The sequence below is a fragment of the Staurois parvus genome, unplaced genomic scaffold, assembly GCF_062004578.1.
Source record: "Staurois parvus isolate SC_StPar_1 unplaced genomic scaffold, SC_StPar_1.0 ptg000361l, whole genome shotgun sequence".
Classification (NCBI taxonomy): Eukaryota; Metazoa; Chordata; class Amphibia; order Anura; family Ranidae; genus Staurois; species Staurois parvus.
In genome coordinates this window covers 6,478,561-6,491,773 of record NW_028318157.1, presented here as the reverse complement: position 1 = coordinate 6,491,773, position 13,213 = coordinate 6,478,561, and the positions used below count along the sequence as shown (strand labels likewise).

General features: G+C 39.6%; 1 long non-coding RNA gene across 1 annotated transcript in view; it reads right to left on the bottom strand.

Moving 5' to 3' along the window:
- Positions 1-11,016: 11,016 nt before the first annotated feature.
- LOC149456503 (uncharacterized) overlaps positions 11,017-13,213 on the bottom strand; it is a 126,208-nt gene continuing 124,011 nt past the window's right edge. Inside the window, exon 3 of the long non-coding RNA XR_016313864.1 lies at positions 11,017-11,456. This is a non-coding gene — a long non-coding RNA (uncharacterized LOC149456503). The remainder of the gene's footprint in view (positions 11,457-13,213) is intronic.

Genomic DNA, 13,213 nt, shown 5'->3' with positions numbered 1-13,213 from the left:
AACATTCCACTTCTTTCCCTTAAAAAAACTCTTTGGTTGCTTTTGCAGTATGCTTTGGGTCATTGTCCATCTGCACTGTGAAGCGGCGTCCAATGAGTTGTGAAGCATTTGGCTGAATATGAGCCGATAATATTGCCCGAAATACTTCAGAATTCATCCTGCTGCTTTTGTCAGCAGTCACATCATCAATAAATACAAGAGAACCAGTTCCATTGGCAGCCATACATGCCCACACCATGACACTACCACCACCATTCACTGATGAGGTGGTATGCTTAGGATCATGAGCAGTTCCTTTCCTTCTCCATACTCTTCTCTTCCCATCACTCTGGTACAAGTTGATCTTGGTCTCATCTGTCCATAGGATGTTGTTCCAGAACTGTGAAGGCTTTTTTAGATGTCGTTTGGCAAACTCTAATCTGGCCTTCCTGTTTTTGAGGCTCACCAATGGTTTACATCTTGTGGTGAACCCTCTGTATTCACTCTGGTGAAGTCTTCTCTTGATTGTTGACTTTGACACACATACGCCTACCTCCCGGAGAGTGTTCTTGATCTGGCCAACTGTTGTGAAGGGTGTTTTCTTCACCAGGGAAAGAATTCTTCGGTCATCCACCACAGTTGTTTTCCGTGGTCTTCCGGGTCTTTTGGTGTTGCTGAGCTCACCGGTGCGTTCCTTCTTTTTAAGAATGTTCCAAACAGTTGTTTTAGCCACGCCTAATGTTTTTGCTATCTCTCTGATGGGTTTGTTTTGTTTTTTCAGCCTAATGATGGCTTGCTTCACTGATAGTGACAGCTCTTTGGATCTCATCTTGAGAGTTGACAGCAACAGATTCCAAATGCAAATAGCACACTTGAAATGAACTCTGGACCTTTTATCTGCTCATTGTAATTGGGATAATGAGGAAATAACACACACCTGGCCATGGAACAGCTGATAAGCCAATTGTCCCATTACTTTTGGTCCCTTAATAAGTGGGAGGCACAAATGCAAACTGTTGTAGTTCCTACACCGTTCACCTGATTTGGATGTAAATATCCTCAAACTAAAGCTGACAGTCTGCAGTTAAAGCACATCTTGTTCGTTTCATTTCAAATCCATTGTGGTGGTGTATAGAGCCAAAAATGTTAGAATTGTGTCCATGTCCCAATATTTATGGACCTGACTGTATATATATATAGAGCACCCATCGCTTCCTTAACAACCATGGACAACTGAAAGCTGTCATATGTAGAAGCCAAAGAAATACCACTTCTATACATGATGTTCATCTCCCACCAAACAGGGACCTGAATGGGCATAAGTTCAGGCATTCATTTGAATGCCCCAAAGTTTAGACTGAACCTAGGTTCCGACCAGGCGCAGACTGACCATTTGGAAACTCGGGCACTGCCCGAGGGCCCGGGGTCAGTAGGGGGCCCCATGAGATGCCCCTGGTACCTTTTTCATAGGCTTTTTTGCATTTGGGCAAGGACACAGGGGCCCCATGATCCCCTATTGCCCGGGGGCCCCATGAGTTGTCAGTCTGCCCCTGGTTCTGACCAAATCATTGGTTCATCCCTAGTAATGTAGTATACTACTTTTGTCTGGGGAAATATTGAGATTGACTTACTAAAGGTAAATAAGCTGTTCACTTTCCAAGGGAAGTTGCTCTTTGCAAATGCATTTTCCCCAGAGTTTAATGAATGAGGTGAAGCACTGCTGATTTCAATTGTCCAATCATATGCAAGTAAAAAATGCTGTTTTCCTATTTTTCTTGCATGTGATTGGATATTTTTTGCAAAGTAAAATTTCTCTGAATTCACTAAGCTTTGGGGCAAGTTCCCTTGCAAAGTGTAACTTTCCTTATAAAGTGAGCAGTGTATTTGCTTTTAGCAAATCAATCTAACTGTGTGACTTGTGATTTGGTAAAGAGGTGCATGCCTCTGTGGTGTCCCTTACATCTCTCCAAAGGGTGGGAAATCTCTTCATTTGGTAAAGAGGTGCATGCCTCTGTGGTGATCCCTTAAATCTCTCCAAAGGGAGGGAAATCTCTTCATTTGGTAAAGAGGTGCATGCCTCTGTGGTGTCCCTTACATCTCTCCAAAGGGAGGGAAATCTCTTCATTTGGTAAAGAGGTGCATGCCTCTGTGGTGATCCCTTAAATCTCTCCAAAGGGAGGGAAATCTCTTCATTTGGTAAAGAGGTGCATGCCTCTGTGGTGTCCCTTACATCTCTCCAAAAGGAGGGAAATCTCTTCATTTGGTAAAGAGGTGCATGCCTCTGTGGTGTCCCTTACATCTCTCCAAAGGGAGGGAAATCTCTTCTTGTAAAGTTGCACCTAAACAGGTATTCTCCTCTATTCCTGTTTTGATGACAACTCAGAATTTTGGATTTTCAGTCCTGGTGAAAGTGGACAGTTAGAAAAGGAAACTTCCCCAGCTCAGACATAGACAGTAATGAAATCCTAATGGGTTCGAACCCTTCCTTATACTACCAAAAACAATAAAAAGGCTTTGCCTTTTTTTGTATACAGTATTTTAAGTATAAGAACTCTTTATTGAATAAGGCCTGTTCTTGGTTGCAGAATGAGCCTGGATGAAAGGGGGTCTTCTGTGACATGTGCCTATGGCAGAATGATCTCTGAATTCAATCTGCTCTGTAAAGTGCTGCATTACATGGTACTAATTTGTAAATGCATTCAATCAGAGTTAATCACAGTGATAATGATTAGTGATGATACAGACAGTGTATGCTAAGTATTTTCTCTGTAAAATCACATAAACCAACTCTGGTGCTAAACAGAACCTCTAAGAAAAATTTTCAGTATTTACAACCTGTGTGGAAATAACTGCACCGCGTGTACGGTATTATTACACAGAGAACTGCTATCCCAATTAACACCTTTCAGAACTGAATTTGGTTTTCCCCCTTACTTCCTAATGAGGTTTTTCCTCCCTGCTGTCTTGATACAAAGTTTTATGCCATATGAGAGTGTTCGTATGGTGTTTGAGTGCGTTATCTGACCTTGATTGGTGTTTTGGGAGCCGGTTAAATAGATTACACAGAGGTTTCCTTGACAACTGCCTTTGCTGATCTAGCAATGCCGTTCATACTTGGGCGTAAGACTCTCAATAACTGTGGAATTCCAGTGACTTTATATTAATCATTAACAAAATGTTCTAGGCCCCTCCAGCAGAGTTAGAGGACGTACATTTTATTATTAAAAAAAAAAAACAAATGATAGGGAAAAATTTATTTGTACTTGAAAATGTTTTATAATGTTTAAATAAAACCAGGTATATTATATAATATTCTAAAGTGAGATATATAAATAACACCTTTGTCTCTTTCATTATGTATTTTTTATAATAAAGGAGGTCTGTAAGCAAAATCTAACAACATTCTCACTACATTCCTAATGTTCAAGTACAGTTGGATAAGTTTCTGTGTCTTGTCTGTGTCTGCTTCTATGGGCCATGCATGAGCAAAGTGTTAGCAATCAATTTAGGAAATTCTGAAACTTTGCAATACTTCATGAACTGTCACATAAAGTCAGAGATACTGGGATCATAAGCAGCTTAGAGTTATGACATGTGCATTCAATGGGTTTACTTTATACTAAGGAGATGACTTGGAACCTTTGTTAACTTTTTGTAGCTGCGTGAGTCCCTTTTGGGAGGTTCCCCTCATTTTCTGTTGATGATGTAGACAGTACTTAAATGACATTAAAATGTGTCTATAAATATTTTCACATGAAATTCACACAGCTTTCACCCAATTAGATTTAATTAGAAAATTGTGTAAATCCTCAAAGAATGTTATGTGAATTTTGTGAAAAAACATTTATAAAGTGACTGCCAAAGGGTTCTGAACCTTACCCATGCTATCCATCCAAAATTAAAAAATTAAAAAATTAAAAATTAACACATTTTACTTTCATTTTAAACAGTGTTACTGATATGTATCCACCTGTGGCCAATATTTTAAATAGTTGTCATTTTATAATAGAGCATTTCTGTTGGAATAGCACCAACTCCATCATAGAACATAGCATATATGTACAATGAAACACAATTATAAATATATATATTTTTTTACTTATCTAAATATAGCATAACTTGTAGTTTTTAATATAAAGTGGGAAGAGATACATTTTTCTGTATGTCTGTCTGTGACCTAAATAGGAATATTTTCCTGTCCCTGTGACATCTGCACAAGAAATTGGGAATGCAGTTGTCACTGGCACAAAAGGCATGGATAGCAAAAAAGACGTTTTCAGAACATCTAATTCCATTCCCCATCTGCTAAAAACATGCTTTTTTGCTTTTTTGTTTGTTTGTTTTTTTGTTCACATTGGAGACACCTATTGCTTTGTGTCCTGATAGAAAGTAAGGGAAAAGCTCTCCAACTGGAACTCAAAAGGCAAGAAAGTTTTCAAGAGGCTCTAACCCTTCCGATTCTGTCCAACACAGAATGAAATGTTTTAGTTGAAATTGGAGATTCGTGAAAAAAACAATGCTAGTAAACGTATTATAATAGTATAACCTGCAACACTATGTCATGCTCATAAAGTTCTTGAAGTGGAAAATGTTCACATTTTGTATTCATTATAAAACAGTAGACATAACTGTGTCTACAGAATGCATATGCAGCTATTTATGTAATGGTGCACATTTATGGTTTTTCTAAAGGATGCATTACATACTTCAATACATAACCTAGTAAGAAATGTAATAAATATTGTTTATAAGGGCTTTTTCTGTCAGTTGATAATAGGTGGTTGGGTTATGCTTTTAACACTTCCCAGTACCACTCAAAACTGTTAAAATAGAGAGTAGATGGAGGTGTACACACAGCAGCGTTAGCTTTGTCTTGTGTTGCAGCAAGGCAAAAATAACACTGCCACAGATGTTGATGTTTTGCAACTGCCTCCATTCACTGATATTGAAATGCATCACAAGTGCACCATAAATGTAGTGTAAACATGCCTATGGCATTTACAGCACATAAAAATGATTGCAAACCCTCACCTTGGTAAACAACCTATTCAACTTAATGAAAGGCAAAACATTTGTGCATAAATATAAAAAAATTATAAATACCTTTTTTCTTTTTTTTGTAAGTCACCACAAGTCTGATCATTTGAGGAGAGCAAGATGAGTTCCCAGCATAACTAGAGAACTGATCACAGTGTGTTCCCCTGCTTAGTGTGGTCAGTTTTTAATAGGAAATCAAAGGGACAGGCAGGAACACCAGAACTTGTACACAAAGGAAGCAATACAAAAGAAAAAACAGGATACTTTTTCATACAAGTACATGGTAAAGCAGTCACATATCAGAAATATGAAATTTTGAGTTTACATTTTCTTTAAAGCATAACTAAAGACTAAACTTTTTTTTTCAGTTTTGGATAGAGTGGAGAGGGAATAGAACACTTGTCAGTTTTTATTGCTCTATGTACCCCCATTATGGAGATTCACCATTTGTCCTGTTTTCCATTATGATTGACAGTGAAAGTAAAAAAAAATCCCACATTTTGTGTTGTCCCCACAAAAGTAATAGAGGGGAAATCTCCCAATGGGAACACTAGTTCTGGTGACCTGGGAGCCCCCAAGGAATTCCCTTAATTTCCAGTGATTTTCTCTCACTTCCTGTTTGGCTATAGGACAGGAAAGGAAAGGAAATCTCCGCAATGAAACACAGATGTCAAAAAGAATCTGACAGGGGTTATAACCCTCCCTTGTTCTATCCAAAGTGAAAATAACTGTTTTGGCCATAGTTCTACTTTAAGGTGCTGTTGCAAAGCATCAAGCTCGATCATTTCCCATTTTAGCCTTTTAAACAATAAATAAAAATCTCACAGGGCATTTGAGGAGCATGACTTGAACATCTGTGCAACGCGTCCAAAATACTCATAAATGCTATCAGTGCATTAGTGTGCTTTAAAGGCTGCTTTAGAATTCAAAGCCTGTGTGAAAGAGTCCTAAGTTGAATATTTGTTGTTTTGCCTTAAAGTAACCAATTTATCTGAAAGTTGGACTTATGTTTAAGGGCAGCTTGGCTGGCAACAGTCTTCAGTTTTACTTGACGTAAAATACGGTTTGTTGCTCTTTTGTAATAAAATATGTACCTAAGTGGCTATAACCCTAAAGAACACATAAAAGGTTTTAGCATGTACGTGTGAATACCCTTTAATTTATTCAGTCTGTTGTTGAAAAGAACTGGACCCTTTAGCACTTAAAAGGTTATGGTTTTTGTAGACGATAATGGGACATTCCCCAATTTATTATCCAACAGCATTACTTTCTCCAACATTAAGCACATAATTTATGATCATTACCCAGAAGCCTTGGTGCAGACTGACCCTCCTTGTAGATGAGAAAAGAGCTTGTTTGCAGTCTGGCTGAGAAAATTTTCCCATGTAAAATTGAGGCAGGATTTATTAATAGATATATATTCTATGGGGATAGAAAATTGTGTGGGTAACATTGCTGATGTGTGGCAAGAATAGGTCTGCCCATATCAAGATCTGAAATGTCTTTAGCTATTGTTCCATTGTGTTTACTGGTTTTTCAGTGGATATTAAAGACATTTATTCTGCTGTTCTAGTGTGGTTGTAATTAATGGCTAATGCTCCACTTTCATTATCTTTCACAATACCATTTCTTGTTGAAGCAAAGGCAACTGAATGTGACATATTGCTGCTCCAATATATTAAAAAATGCTGATTTGTTAGAGCAGTTTGTTCTGTCAAAGTTATAAATTCATTCTAAACAAATATTTGAGTTTAAACTCTTTTGCTCAACATTATTTCTCAACACAATTATGTAACATTAATTAGTTTAATTTTTTTAAATTATTATTATATTGGTTCCCTACCCTTTACCCCACCGCAGACAGTTGCAGTTTTATTCCTGGTACAATACATTTGTATTAGGTTTATTATGTAAGTAACAATTTAAAAATTTCTGTTTATAATACATGACATTCTTTTTAATATATCAGTAGTATAAGAAAAGCAAGTCAAGTGTACTCAACATAGAATATGTAGGAAAAAGGAAAAAAGGATTATAATATTTACTCACTGAATTTGTAAGTAAAAGGGAAAAAAGAGAAAGAAACATCAACAACAACAAAAGAACAATATTCCTATAGTCACAGTGTCCAATTTCCACTGAACAGTCTCCATTTTTTAAAATATTTTTTATTTTTAAGAAAGGGTTCATACATTAGATGCACTACAATGTCAGCATTGATACCACTTAACTGTTGAGCTTGCCATACACTGTGTGAATTTTCAACAGTCTCCTACCCAACATCCCTTAATTAAAAAAATAAAATGAGACAGGTGGAAAATTGTCAGCTGAACAGCAGCTGCATCAAGTCAGATGTAGCCACTGTTCAGGCATTTTCACAGTTGACATGGTTGGCTGTCAAAATACAATAGCTGTAGTGGAAGATTCATCTGTCATCTTCGGCTGTCTAGTGTGGATAAAGGAATTTATTAATTGTTTTTTTTTTTCAGCCTGTAGGTGTATGGCCAGCTTCAGTACGAAGATGCAGATAAAAGTATTAGATGTAATCACATAGCACAGAATCAAATAAGGACCCGTGTCAACAGAACGAATCAAGTAAATCCCAAGTACAATAACTTTAATTAAAACTGAAAAATTATGTAAAGAATGCATCTGACGGGTTTTTTCTACCATAATTTTATTTTCAAGAATGTTTTGGAGAAGAAGAAATAGAGATAAAGTCTTTAGGGGACAAAAAGTGGGCTAGAGAGGCTGAAGAATAGGGATGCAAGTAAAGAAGAGATAAAGAAAAATGGAGGGTAAGGCATTCCACCTCCTCCCATCCTGGGACTATTTCTGCCTATCCTTCAAGCCTTTCATTCTATTTGGGATGGAGAGTGAATGAGAATAAGAACTTCAAATTCAGGGAATTCCTTCTAATAAAACCAAGTCAGCTAAAATCTGTTGAAAGCACCTCCGTTGGAGCCAATGATGCCTTCCATTCAGAGGCGAACTGACCATTTGGGCATTGCCTGAGGACCCTGAGTCAGTAGGGGGCCCAGTGAGAGGCTCACTGGGCACAATTCACTAAGCGGTATCTTCCTGCATCCGTGTATATGGTAGGATACTGCATAGCATTTTTTTTAAAAAAAAGTTTGAATTCACCAAATAATGCTACTAAAATACGGCCAGAGTTATTTGTCAAGTCATGCTGTATTTTAGTAGTGAAAACTATGCGGTAATGTTTCAGCTATCAGCTGTAAAAGAAAGAATGCCGGCAAAATAATGTAAAAAACGGCATGGGGTCCCCCCTCTATCTGTGGGGGTCCCCCTCAAAATCCATACCAGACCCTTATCCGAGCATGCGCCCGGCAGGTCAGGAAAGGGGGGGACGAGCAAGTGCCCCCCCTTCTGAACCATACCAGGCCACATGCCCTCAACATGGGGCATGCTTTGGGGCAGAGGGGGCTCCACCCATCAAAGTATCTTGTCCCCGTGTTGATGGGGACAAGGGCCTCTTCCCCACAACCTTGGCCCAGGGGCCCAGCATGCCCCGGTTGATGACGCACAAGGGGCCCCGCCCCTTACATATTTAAGAAATGTCAAGCCAGCGGAGCAGTTAGACGGCCTGGAGCCAGCTTCGTAAGCGAGCCTTCTATTTTTCTTTTTTTTGGGGTAACGGCAGGCATCATGATTGACATTGGATCTACTGCGGGGGACATTCTTTTAGTTTTCTTCTTTTAATAAAGGACTTGTCAAAGACTGTCTCCTGTATTTTTTCATACTACCCCATGTACCCCATACTCATTCAAATGGGGGGGGCAGGATCTGGGGGCCCCCTTGCAAAAGGGGGTTTCCAGATGCCGATACCCCCCAACTACCAGACAGTTTTGTGGGGAAGAGACCCTTGTCCCCATCAACATTGGGACAAGGAGCTTTGGGGGAACCCCCCCAAAGCACCCCCTATGTTGGGGGCATGTGGCCTGGTATAGTTCAGGTGGGGGGGCGCTCACTTGTCCCCCCCTTTTCCTTACCTGCTGGGCTTCATGCTTAGATAAGGGTCTGGTATGGATCTTGAGGGGGACCCCACACCATTTTCTCTTAATTTTGGCGTGGGGTTCCCCTCAAAACCCATACCAGACCAGATGGGCTTGGTATAGATGGAGGAAACCCCACAAAGTTGTTTTATTATATTTAAATTTATTTTTAATTCCCTTTCAATGCAGCTGAGCTGCAATATGTAGGAGGGGTGTTGTGTGGGTGTGGCTTTGGCTTTGGCTTTAGTGTAGGTGGAGACACAAGGGGCAACATTATCTCTTATTTCCTGGGGGCCCCATGAGTTGTCAGTCCGCTCCTACTTCCATTTATTTAATTTCATTTAGGTTAGCTATCCCCTTGGCAATGAAAGGAGCATGAGGGTGTTTTTTTGGTAGTTCTGTGATGCAACTCCTGGCAGTATTAGTCAGATGAGGGAGGAAGGCTGTTTTATAAAACTTTAAGTCTATTATGATGAGTAAAAGAATGCCAGGGCACCTGGTAGCAGAATTTCAGTGAACATTTGCAAAATGTGGTGTACTTCAACTTAGAATTATTTTCAAAGAGATATAAGACCAGAATATATGCAAAAGGTCTCCAGGCGTTGACCCATGTCTCCAATCAAATCAGGCATTTCTGGGATCAGGCGCTGATCTGTTGTGAATCTGTTGTGTCTTATGCAGGAGTGTTAAAGAAAAACTACCACCAGGGGAAAAGAAAGCTTGCTAACACCCTCAGGGGATCCTGTGCACATAGACACTTGTACCGACATCCATGCAGGGGTTTTGATGTCATCTAGTTAGCCTTGCCCACCTGCTTAGCTATTTGTTTTGCTTGGTGTCTATAAGGTTACTTTGCGGTATAAGTCAAGGAAGCAAATAACATTCTGTAGTGTAATAATGTGCTGTACTGAACAGAACGTTCACACATACAACTGCAGGACATACAAATCATAAGAAAATATGCCTAAAACATACACACGCTGACTATCTGTGACAGGCATACACTAAAACAGTTACTTGTTTTGGATCTTTCTTTGTGGTGGAGTCATCTTCTAAAATCCAGGATCTTCCGGACTGCTTCCTGTTTCTCCCAAAATCCTCCAACACACTGTTTTCTCTTCCAAGTCTCCAAAACCACTCTGTTCTCCTCTATCTCCAGAACAACTTGTGACAGACTCAACTGAGATAAAGGCTTTTAGAGGGGACTGCATAGAGGGGTCTCTATGTTTTGGTGGGGTAAAGGCAGCTCAAACCATCATTGACTGCTGCAACCCCCTCCTGGATTCAGAGACTTAGAGCATATGTTAATATAACCAGCTCAAAAAAACATGATGCTGGAGTCTCCTGCTGTAATCTGTTCATCAAGGTGTTATGTGTTTACTGTTAAGTATCTCTCTCCCATTGTGAGACTTATAGTTGTGAATACCCATTGTTAATTGTATCACCTATTGTTTCTGTATGTTTGCTAATCATACATAATGTGATCAGTCTTATGGCAACTTTACCTTGTTACCTAAACATTATGGGATGTTTGCCCCAATGTGCAATATTTGTTTTTATTGCTCATGTGGGGACTGCCCCTATTTCTGAAGTGTATAAAACTTGTATTTCTGTTCAATAAAGTGATTCCTTTGTTTTTTACATCAACATCTTGTCTGTGTACAATGCTTGGGGTAAAGTGCTGGTACTAGCTCTTGGTCTGCTAGAGGGGTTTGGAGGGCAGGAGGCACCCAGGTGGTCCGATATACAAATGTTGCTTCTTTGTCTTCCAGAACAACTCTGTCTTTGTCTGAGCACATGACATGTTTAGAGTTTGATCACCCTCCCCCTATTACCTGCTACATCATATCCCATAGCGAGCTTCCTCTGTTGAGTTCACAAAAACAGTTCAATGGGTTTATTTGCATAGCAATGGTGAAGGCATGGCTTCCAAAACAACACATGAACAAATTCTATATTTATGTTATAAAAAAAACACCACGTATCCATAGCAACACATTCCACCTCTTTATTTTTATAGATATGTGAAAAACTAGAAACTTAGCAATTCTCAACATCTTTACAACCTTTGTCCAGGAGAGGGCTAAATAAACTGCCTGCATTATAAATGGAAGGAAAAAATTCCCTTTTGACCCCTGTATGTTCTGGACGATCTGAAATTTGTCCCTCGACAAGCTGCAACATTCCTTTCAGCGGAGTTGGCAATGTCCATGGCAGTTTGTGTAGATGGAAGGAAAGTTCCAGATAAAAGTCTCTTGTCCTCCAGACCATAAGGAAATGCTCAGATGAAAGTTCACTCCAATTCATCCACCACCAGGAAATCATCTGCATCTTCCTCATGCTCTCATCTCCTGTTCTGGTCTGCCTCATCCCATCTGGCCTGGTCATCTTCTCTGGCTGATCCACCTCTTTGATGTTCATTACCTTAAAAGAGTAAAAGACAAAGCAGATTATATGTTCCTTCCAACTGTGCCAAAAACATAGCTCACTGCTCACATTTTTCTGTCTGCCCATTTCTAATGGCAAAACTATTGTAGGTTGCCCACTGCTGCCTTGTAACACTTTCATGAAAAGGCATAGATTTCCAGTGGAAAGAATAAACCTGCATCTCTCTCCATGCTGTCCTAGGAACACTGTTATCCAAACTTTACAGCCTGGCACCCTATAGAAATGTGCCCAGTCTATGACAACAAAAACACCTAATGAGACTGAATCTACTATTCCCAGAAACTTGCTTCCACCTTTTAAGCAATGCTGGTGTAGACGTCCTATCTCTTCTCTAGGAACCCCCACCTTTATTAAATCAGACATGTTTCTCCTGGAGATCATAGGCCTTGCCTTTTAATATATTTTTATTTTAATCTAAATAAACTCGGCCATCTCTATTCGAGTTGATCAGCTTCACATCTTTCCACTTATGGGAAGTAATATTGGCACATGTCCTACTCCTACTTACAGGCTTTGGGCCTTTGTTAGGGCATCATTAGGCTCGATCATGAGGGCTGCGCACTGCTCATCCAGATCTTCAGCTCTGCCTGCAGTAGTTTGAACACACTCTGGTTGTACTTTGAGTTTTCTACTTTTTAAATCCCTTGCTTGCAGTGTCTTCCAAACACCTGGTCACCACAGCAAGCTGCTCTTTTAATACATCTCTTTCTACCTCTGTCTTTTTCCTCTTTTCAGATTCAATATGTGGTTCATGCAAGAAGTTCAAACCAAGTACAGCTACTACCTGCATCTCTCCCTTACTGAACCCAAAACTTCTAAGACTGAAATCGGAAGAAAAATCAGAGACACTATCTGACAGCACTAATCAAAGGAAATGTACTTCTAAGTGACAACATGACAAGAAGTACACACAGAGCTTGTGCAATCCCTTTACTGCACAATGCTATCTTCTCATTTGCCACCTGCTGCCAGCTATTCAGGACATAGAGAGAGTGGAAACTGTCAGCTTGTGTTGTGAAATACATCAGATAGATAAGAGTGCTTTCAATCACAAAAACAGAAGCTGGCAGTAGCATGTACTGGTTACTACACTTGTACGAGACAGACTAGTGTAGTTGGTGGTGTGTGCTGTCATCAGCTTGTGCTTTTGTGACTGAAAGCACTCTTCTCTAGCTGCACTCATTTCCACCCCATTCCCCACCCAATTTGATGGTTTCCACTCTTTATGTGCCTGAATATTAGGCAGCAAGTTTGAACTCCATGTATATTGAACAGAAGGAATTGGGGAAACACCAAGCTACAGAATGGAGAGGGGACAGGGCTCAGTGTTGGCTGTAACATCCCCCCATGGGGAAGCCCATATGTTTAGGCTTTCGTTTAACATCCACTGCTCTGATTTTAATGGGGATCTGATTTATTAGCACAGAGACCCCTGTAGAATTTAAAAAACTCTTTTTCTTCTGGTGATAGCTCTTCTTTAAGATCTCGAATCCAGAATTTTATAGTGAGGATTTGTTTGTTTATGCTTTTGTTTTGGTGTCAATTGTACTTGCAGGTCTCGCTCCCACGTTGTTATATATGTATTGTGGGTCAGTGAGTTTAATCACTTATACATTAAGGAAACCATATACCTGAGGGGATCATTTAGTTTACACTCAGTTTTGAGCCATATAAGGAGTCTGGCAAAATTGTCTACAGGTGGTAAAGAGCAGATAAAATGTTAAAGTTGTGCA